Here is a 9,505-nt window from a genome sequence, read left to right as displayed (position 1 = left end):
TGAACTCATTTAAGTTAAAAAGACGGGTGTTCCATTTAAAAAAGTTGTGAGACCTGCTCATTAATTATATTTTCTAATGAATCAATACAATGACTTGTGATTTCACCAACTCGATATCGTATAACTGTTCTTTTGTCACGTGATCAACCTTTCTGACTTTTTTAAGTTAGAGGATCCAAGGTTTGAGGTCGTTGCATTAGAAAATAAGCAAAATATTTGAGAAATCAACAGAACGATACAAGAGCCGTTAAACGACAATTGTGTCGTTCTATCTATATGCACAAGTATACGCAGTCACGACCCATCCATGCCTAGAGAATCAATAAATTGAACTTTAAGTTGAAAGACGAGCGTTCCATTTACAAAAGTTGTAAGATGTGCTTATTAATTATCTTTTCTAACGAATTAATACAATGAGTTGTGATTTCATCAACTCGATATCGTATAATCTATGTCAAATCAACCATTCTTGTAACGTGGTCAACCTTTCTATCTTTCTTAAGTTAGGGGATTCACTGTTTGAGGTCATTACATTGAAAAATAAGCAAATTATTAGAGAAATCAACAGAACGGCACAATGGTTATTAAACGACACTTGTGTTGTTCTGTCTATAAACAATAGTATATGCAATCATGACACATTTATGCCTTGAGAACCAAAAATTAGAACTCATTTTAGTTATAAGGTGGACATGCCGTTTACAAAAGTTGAGAGATATGCCAATTAATTATATTTTTCTAACGAATCATTACAATGACTAGTAATTTGACCAACTCGATATCTTATAATCTATGTCAATCAACGTTTTTTTGTTACGTGATCAACCTTTCTGACTTTCTTAAGTTATAGGATCCAATGTTTGAGGTTGTTGCGTTAAAAAATAAGCAAAATATTGAAGAATTCAACAGAATAGCACAAGTGTTGTTACTGATAATGAAATGACACTTGTATCGTTTTGTCTATATACACGAGTATAAACAACCACAGAGCGTCCGTGCCCTTGACAATCGATAATTTAAACTTATTTAAGTTGCAAGATAGACATGCCTCTTACAAAATTTGAGAGATATATTGCCTATTTATTACTTTAATCGCCTATTTATTATTATGTATATATTGTACTTGTACTTTCACCAACTCGATAACATATCAGACATATCGTTTCAACCGTTCTTTGTGATGTGATCAACATTTATATGTTAAATACATTAGATAGTCCATTATTAGAGATCTTTTCATTGAAAAACCAAACTACCGTAGATAACTACTATTGTGTCGTTTTTCGTAACAGAAAATGATTGGATTGTCGTTCTACCTATTAGATAACAGTCGGAGCACCATTATCATCCTGTAGTTGCGGACAACACAAAAAATAACACCAACTAAAATATTATTCAATAAAAATGTACAATATACATGAAATTTCTAAAAGTGTTTTTCTTCTTTTTTTCAAATGTAGTGAAATTTTTCTATGTAAATAGTATGTTTATCAAACTCTTGTTCAAATGCTCAAAAAATACTCAAAATAGGTGAAGAACATAATAGAAAAGATAATTTTAGAGCAGCAAGCATGGTAGTTGAAGATGGGTAAACATGTAATTGTGATTTGAAAACCTAAACTTGAATTTGGAAATTAGTTGGATTGATATGGGTGTTAGAGTCTTTTTTCATGGTGGGGATATTTATGACATTTGATATTGTTTATTTATTGTATTTCATAATTGGAGACCATTTGACCAAGAAACATTGAGAGGGGGATAATTAACTAAATACATTGTTTGACTAGGCCCTTTAACCAACTCCCTCTCTTTTATATTATAGGGAAAGAAAAAGAAAGAGAGAGTTTGTTAAATAACCCATTCAAACAATGTTTTTGGTTAAATAACTTTCTTTCAATGTTTATTGGTCAAATGACCTTCATTTATGAAATACAATAAACAAATAATATCAAATATCCAAAATGTCCTCACCATTGAAAATACCCAAACACCCCTTTCAATCCAAACAAATTTCTCAATTCAATTTTTTTCTTCAAAAATCACAATAACCTGTTTTCTTCTCTTCAACTATTCTTGCTTCTCTAAAATCCTATTCTTTATTATATTTTTCACCTATTTGGGTATTTTATGAATATTTATTATCTATATTGAATCTCATTTACTTTTAAAGAAAGAAGAAAGATAATTTTAGAAATCTTATGTAAATTGTACATTTATTATTGAATATAGTATTGAATAATATTTAAGTTGGTGTTATTTTTGTACTTAGTGTATTTTTTTGTGTCGTCTGTAACTATTGGAAGGTAATGACACTCCAACCGTTATCCGAAATGTAGAACGCCATTCCAGTCATTTTTCACTATGTAAAAACGACACTGCGGTCATTATCTACTGTGGTTTGATTTATTTTTTTTCAACGAAACGACATCTAATAATGAACTCTTGACGTAAATAACACAGAAAACTTGACCATGTCACATAGAAATAATGAAATGACATAGCTTTAATATTATCGAGATGGTGAAATCACAAATTGTCCTGTTCTGATGCGTCGATTAAATTAATGAGCATATTTCTTAACTTTTGTACATGTCATGTGCATATTACAACGTAAATAAGTTCAACCTACTATTTTTCAAGGCACGAATAGGTCATGACTACTTATAATCGTGTTTATACATATAATAGTACATATGTCATTTTCATGTCCAATAATGACACTTGTGCCGTTTTCATGTCCAGTAACGACATTTGTGCTGCTCAGAAGTTTTTACCTATATATAATTTTTTCAACAAAACAACATCTAATAACGGACTTCATAATGTATGTAACATGGAAATGTTGACCATATCATAAAGAACGGTTGAAATGACATGACTTTTATGTTGTCGATACGGCGAAAGCACAAATCATCCTACTCATATTTGTCAATTAAGTTAATGAGCATATATCTCTCCACCTTTGTACATTTCATGTGCATATTACAACGTAAACAACTTTAGCTTATTATTTCTCGAAACATGAAAGGGGCGTGACTACTTATATTCGTATTTACAAATAGAACAATGCAAATGTTGTTTTCTTCTCAATAAAGACACTTGTACCGTTCTGTTGAATTCTTTTGTAAATGGCATGTCCATCTTTCAACTTAAATGATTTCAATTTATTGGTTCTCGGGCATGAATGGGTCGTGACTAATTAGATTTGTGTTTATAGACAGAACGACACGAGTGTCGTTTAACGGCTCTTGTGCTGTTATGTTGATTTCTCAAATATTTTGCTTATTTTCAACACAACGACCTCAAATATTGGATCCTCTAACTTAAGAAAGTCTGAAAGGTTGATCACCTGACAAAAAACAATTGAATTAACATAGGTGATACGATATCGAGTTGGTGAAATCACAAGTCATTGTATTGATTTGTTAAAAAATATAATCAATGAGCACATCTCTCAACTTTTGTAAACGGCATATCCATCTTTCAACTTAAATGAGTTCAACTTATTAGTTTTCGATGCATGGATGGATCGTGACTGCTTATACTCGTATTTATAGACAAAATGACACAAGTGTCATTTTATGGCTCTTGTGCCGTTATATTGATTTCTCTAATATTTTGCTTCTTTTTCGACGCAACGATCTCAAACATTAGATCCCCTAACTTATAAAAGTCGAAAATGTTGATCATGTGACAAACAACGATTTAAATGACATGGATTATACGATATCGAGTTGGTGCAATCACAAATCATTATATTGATTCGTTAGGAAATATAATTATTGAGCACATCTCTCAACTTTTGTGAACGGTGTGTCCATCTCTCAACTAAAATGAGCTCAATTTATTGGCTCTCGGAGTATGGATGGGTCGTGACTACTTATACCCATGTTTATAGGGAGAACGATACAAGTGTCGTTTAACGACTCTTGTGCTGTTACAATGATTTCTCAAATATTTTGCTTCTTTTTCAATGCAACGACTTCAAACATTGGATCCCTTAACTTAAAAAAGTCAGAAATGTTGATTATGTGATAGAGAACTATTTAAATGACATGAATTATATGATATCGAGTTAGTGTAATCAAAAGTCATTGTATTGATTCGTTAGAAAATATAATTATTAAGCACATCTCTCAACTTTTGTAAATGACATGTTCATCTCTCAACTCAAATGAGTACAATTTATTGGTTCTCGGGGTATGGATGGGTCGTGACTGCTTATTCTCATTGTTCGCTAAAATCCTACATCGCAAGTGCACGAGTTGTGTTCAAAATAAAGTGGACTTTTTGAGTCCGAATTGTCGATTCCTCTAAGAATGTATACTTTCAATTACACAACTTTAATTAATTTAATTCTAACAATAAAAGAAACAAATACACAATAAATATTTAGATTTTGGAAAATAACTAAAAATCTACAAAATATAAAAATCTTGAAAATTTCGGAAGACAACGTGGTTGGGATTCATGGTTTCACTTAATTGCCACCTAATTAATTTCTCTATGAGCCAATTAATAAATTACTCATTTACTATATTAGATCCGATCTTCCAATTTTAATTAATTACCTCTCTCGAGCGAAATTAATCATAATCGATTGATTTAATTTATTATATCTCTATGTCGATTCAAACTAAATAATTGCATTAAATTTTTGTGAAAATAGCTCATTGAGTCACCTAAGGTTAGGGGTATATATCTATCCTTTACACAAATATAGAATTTATACTATTTGGTCTAAAATGCATATATTCTCTCGAACAATGTACAATTCACTAAACACAATCATTCATTGATCACATAAATGAAAATGCAATAAATAACAATAGTAAAAACACATGTAAATAAATAACTTAGCCCTTGTTTGAGCCCCCATTGTTTTGAAAAATACATTTTTCAACAGTGTTTTGACATCATTTCAATCACACATTTTTAATAAAATAATATTACATATAAATCCAAAATTTTTCCTTATTTTTAACCATACATTTTCCATTAATACACTATTCAAAAATTCATTCTTCCCAAAAAAATGGAGTTCAAACAGGGGCTTAATATTAAAGGGGCAAATATTAAAATCAATTAAAAGCTAAGTTAAGTTACTTCCATAAATCCCAACTCAAGTAATTAGCCCATATTATATATGTGATAACAAGGGAGAATATTCATCCAATATATTACAAATGATTGAAAATAATAAAGAAAATCCAAGATTTAAGATAAAACCCTTTTTTTGTTGGATTTGCTTGAATCTTGAGTTCGTCAATTAATCTCCACCTTCATTTAAATTATTCTCCTTCTTGTGCTCTTGATTTGCTCCAAAATGCCAAGAAATTGAAAAGAAAATAGAAGGAACAAATGAAGAAAAGAAAAAAAAAAAGAAAAAAGAAAGAAAAAGAAAAAGTTAAGAGAAAAATCGGCAGAATGAAGCAGAAGAATGGGAACCCAGCTGCTGGTTTTCATTATAAAACCTAACCAAATTGCAGCCCTGGTCCCTAAATTTTCAAAAATCGTGCAAAAAGGTCCCCAACTCTTTTTTTAATATCAAAAACGATGCCTAGGCGCCGGAATAGTGGTGCCTAGGCTCCCAGTTTCTGTTTTCAATTCCAAAGAAAGGGATTTTTGTAATTTTTGTAGTTAAGTCCTTGAAATAATTGCATCTCATGTCCCTCAACTTTTATTTTGTACAATTTGGTTCTCAAGTTTGACTTTATATCATTTTGCCCTCCATAAATTGCAGTCCAAAGTCCTCAACTTTTGAAACTTGTACACTTTGAACCCCAACTTCACAAATTTTGTAAAATTTTGTTCATTTTTCCTTCCTTTTTGCCTTGTTCTTTTTCCTTAGGTGATTTTTCGGCCTACAAAAGCAAATATTACATAATTGTGAGTAGAATTTCATTCATTTGATCAATTAATAACGTATTTGATATTAAATAAATGTGTAAAAATACACTTATCACTCATATTTATAGACAGAACGACACAAGTGTCGTTTAACGGCTCTTGTGTCGTTATGTTGATTTCTTAAATATTTTGCTTCTTTTTCGACACAACGGCCTCAAATATTGGATCCCTTAACTTAAAAAAGTCGAAAATGTTGATCACGTGACAAACAACGATTTAAATGTCATGGATAATATGATATCGAACTGATGAAAGCATAAGTTATTCTACCGATTCATTTGAAAATAATTAATGAACACATATCTCAATTTTTGTAAGTGACATGTCCATTTTTCAACTTAAATAAGTTCAACTTATTCGTTCTCAGGGCATGGATGGGTCATAACTGCTTATATTCGTGTTTATAGACAAAACGACACAAGTGACGTTTAACAACTCTTGTGCTGTTACATTTATTTATTTCCAACGCAAAGACCTTAAGCATCGGACAACTAGAGTACGTAAGACAGAAATGTTGATTTCTCAGTAATGATGTTTTTTACGTTCTCATTAAAGTTTGTAACAAACATAACGACATATGCGTCGTTCTTATCTCCCTCTTATAAGTTCAGTAACGACACCTATGTCATTCTCATGGACGCTTATGTTTTTAATAACGTAATGTATGTCATTATCATGGAATAACAAACTGAAAAGAAATGTATAATTGAAATGCAAACATTTAACTTAAAAAGATATTAACAAAAATGTAGGAAAAATCAACAGAACAACACAAGTGTCGTTATTGAGATGAAAACGACCCTTGTACCATTATGGCGTTGTTTGAGCCCCCAAATTTTTTCTCCAAAAAAATAAATTTCGCAATAATGTTATGATGGAGAATGTGCGGTTAAAAAATAAAATATAGTTTTGAGTTTGCGTGTAATATTATTATATTGAGAACATGTGGTTGAAATGGAATCAAATCACTGTTCAAAAATACATGTTGATGAAAAAAGAGGCTCAAACAAGGGTTATATGTGTAAATACGAGTATATGCAGTCACGTCTTAGTTGTGCCTTGAGAAACAATAGTGAAACTCACTTACGTTATTCATGACATTGTCAAACTTCCTATGTTACATATGTTAGGGAGTCCATTATTAAAGCCTTGTTTGTTTCCCATTCTTTGGCCAAAAATATGAAAAATATGACCGTTATTTATCACATCAAGTCATCATATTTGACTTCCTATCTCTTGTGTGAGTTTCATAATAACTATATTTTTCATTCTCATTCTTATAATAATGAGAATCAAACGAGGGTTAAATGCTGTTCAGTTAAAAATTTCAGAACGACACAAGTGTCTTTACTGGACATGAAAACGGCACTTGTGCTGTTATGTTTATAAATACGAGTATAAGCAATCACAACCCATTCATTTCCTAAAAAATAATAAGTAGAACTTATTTATATTGTAATATACACATGACACGTACAAAGGTTGAAAGATATATTCATTAACTTAATCGATACAGATAAGTATGATAACTTGTGCTTTCACAAAAACCACACTGAATACGAAAACAACAGCAACTAAATATATTCAATACTATATTTAACAATAAAAATACAACCTACATGAGATTTCTAAGATCTTCTTTCTTCAAATGTAAATGTGATTTTTCAATGTAGATGATATGCTAACACAGCCCTTGTTCAAATACTCACAAGATATCCAAAATAAGTGAATAATATGATAGCAAAAATGATGATTGAAATGTGTAATTTTGATGACCTAAAATTGAAGAAGATGAAAAGGAGAAGGAGATGCTATTTTCAAAGAAAAAAAAAAATAGAAATTAAGGTTTTACAGTGAATTTGGAGACGAGCTGATGAAATGAGGAAATTTGGAAAGTTATTAACAACTAAAGGAGAATTTTGTCATTTTACCAACTAAAATATTATTTATTTATTTTGTGTTTTATTATTGATCAAAGGCCATTTAACTAAATACATTGTCCAATTAGGCCAATTGGCCAAATTCCCCAAAAAGAAAAACAGAAAAGGGAAAGGGAAAGGGAAGGAAAAGGTTAAAAAAAAAAAAAAAAAAAAAAACCACCACCATTAAACAGGAAATAAACAACAGTAATTCAAACACAGGATAAGTTAGCAGAGTGCTTGATCAATTCAATACGTACAAAATGCGTTCAACTTATGGACGCTTATGTTTTTAATAACGTAATGTATGTCATTATCATGGAATAACAAACTAAAAAGAAATGTATAATTGAAATGCAAACATTTAACTTAAAAAGATATTAACAAAAATGTAGGAAAAATCAACAGAACAACACAAGTGTCGTTATTGAGATGAAAACGACCCTTGTACCATTATGGCGTTGTTTGAGCCCCCAAATTTTTTCTCCAAAAAAATAAATTTCGCAATAATGTTATGATGGAGAATGTGCGGTTAAAAAATAAAATATAGTTTTGAGTTTGCGTGTAATATTATTATATTGAGAACATGTGGTTGAAATGGAATCAAATCACTGTTCAAAAATACATGTTGATGAAAAAAGAGGCTCAAACAAGGGTTATATGTGTAAATACGAGTATATGCAGTCACGTCTTAGTTGTGCCTTGAGAAACAATAGTGAAACTCACTTACGTTATTCATGACATTGTCAAACTTCCTATGTTACATATGTTAGGGAGTCCATTATTAAAGCCTTGTTTGTTTCCCATTCTTTGGCCAAAAATATGAAAAATATGACCGTTATTTATCACATCAAGTCATCATATTTGACTTCCTATCTCTTGTGTGAGTTTCATAATAACTATATTTTTCATTCTCATTCTTATAATAATGAGAATCAAACGAGGGTTAAATGCTGTTCAGTTAAAAATTTCAGAACGACACAAGTGTCTTTACTGGACATGAAAACGGCACTTGTGCTGTTATGTTTATAAATACGAGTATAAGCAATCACAACCCATTCATTTCCTAAAAAATAATAAGTAGAACTTATTTATATTGTAATATACACATGACACGTACAAAGGTTGAAAGATATATTCATTAACTTAATCGATACAGATAAGTATGATAACTTGTGCTTTCACAAAAACCACACTGAATACGAAAACAACAGCAACTAAATATATTCAATACTATATTTAACAATAAAAATACAACCTACATGAGATTTCTAAGATCTTCTTTCTTCAAATGTAAATGTGATTTTTCAATGTAGATGATATGCTAACACAGCCCTTGTTCAAATACTCACAAGATATCCAAAATAAGTGAATAATATGATAGCAAAAATGATGATTGAAATGTGTAATTTTGATGACCTAAAATTGAAGAAGATGAAAAGGAGAAGGAGATGCTATTTTCAAAGAAAAAAAAAAATAGAAATTAAGGTTTTACAGTGAATTTGGAGACGAGCTGATGAAATGAGGAAATTTGGAAAGTTATTAACAACTAAAGGAGAATTTTGTCATTTTACCAACTAAAATATTATTTATTTATTTTGTGTTTTATTATTGATCAAAGGCCATTTAACTAAATACATTGTCCAATTAGGCCAATTGGCCAAATTCCCCAAAAA

The sequence above is a fragment of the Olea europaea genome, unplaced genomic scaffold (assembly GCF_002742605.1).
Source record: "Olea europaea var. sylvestris unplaced genomic scaffold, O_europaea_v1 scaffold2066, whole genome shotgun sequence".
NCBI classification, from domain to species: Eukaryota; Viridiplantae; Streptophyta; class Magnoliopsida; order Lamiales; family Oleaceae; genus Olea; species Olea europaea.
Note: the sequence above shows the minus strand (reverse complement) of the source record.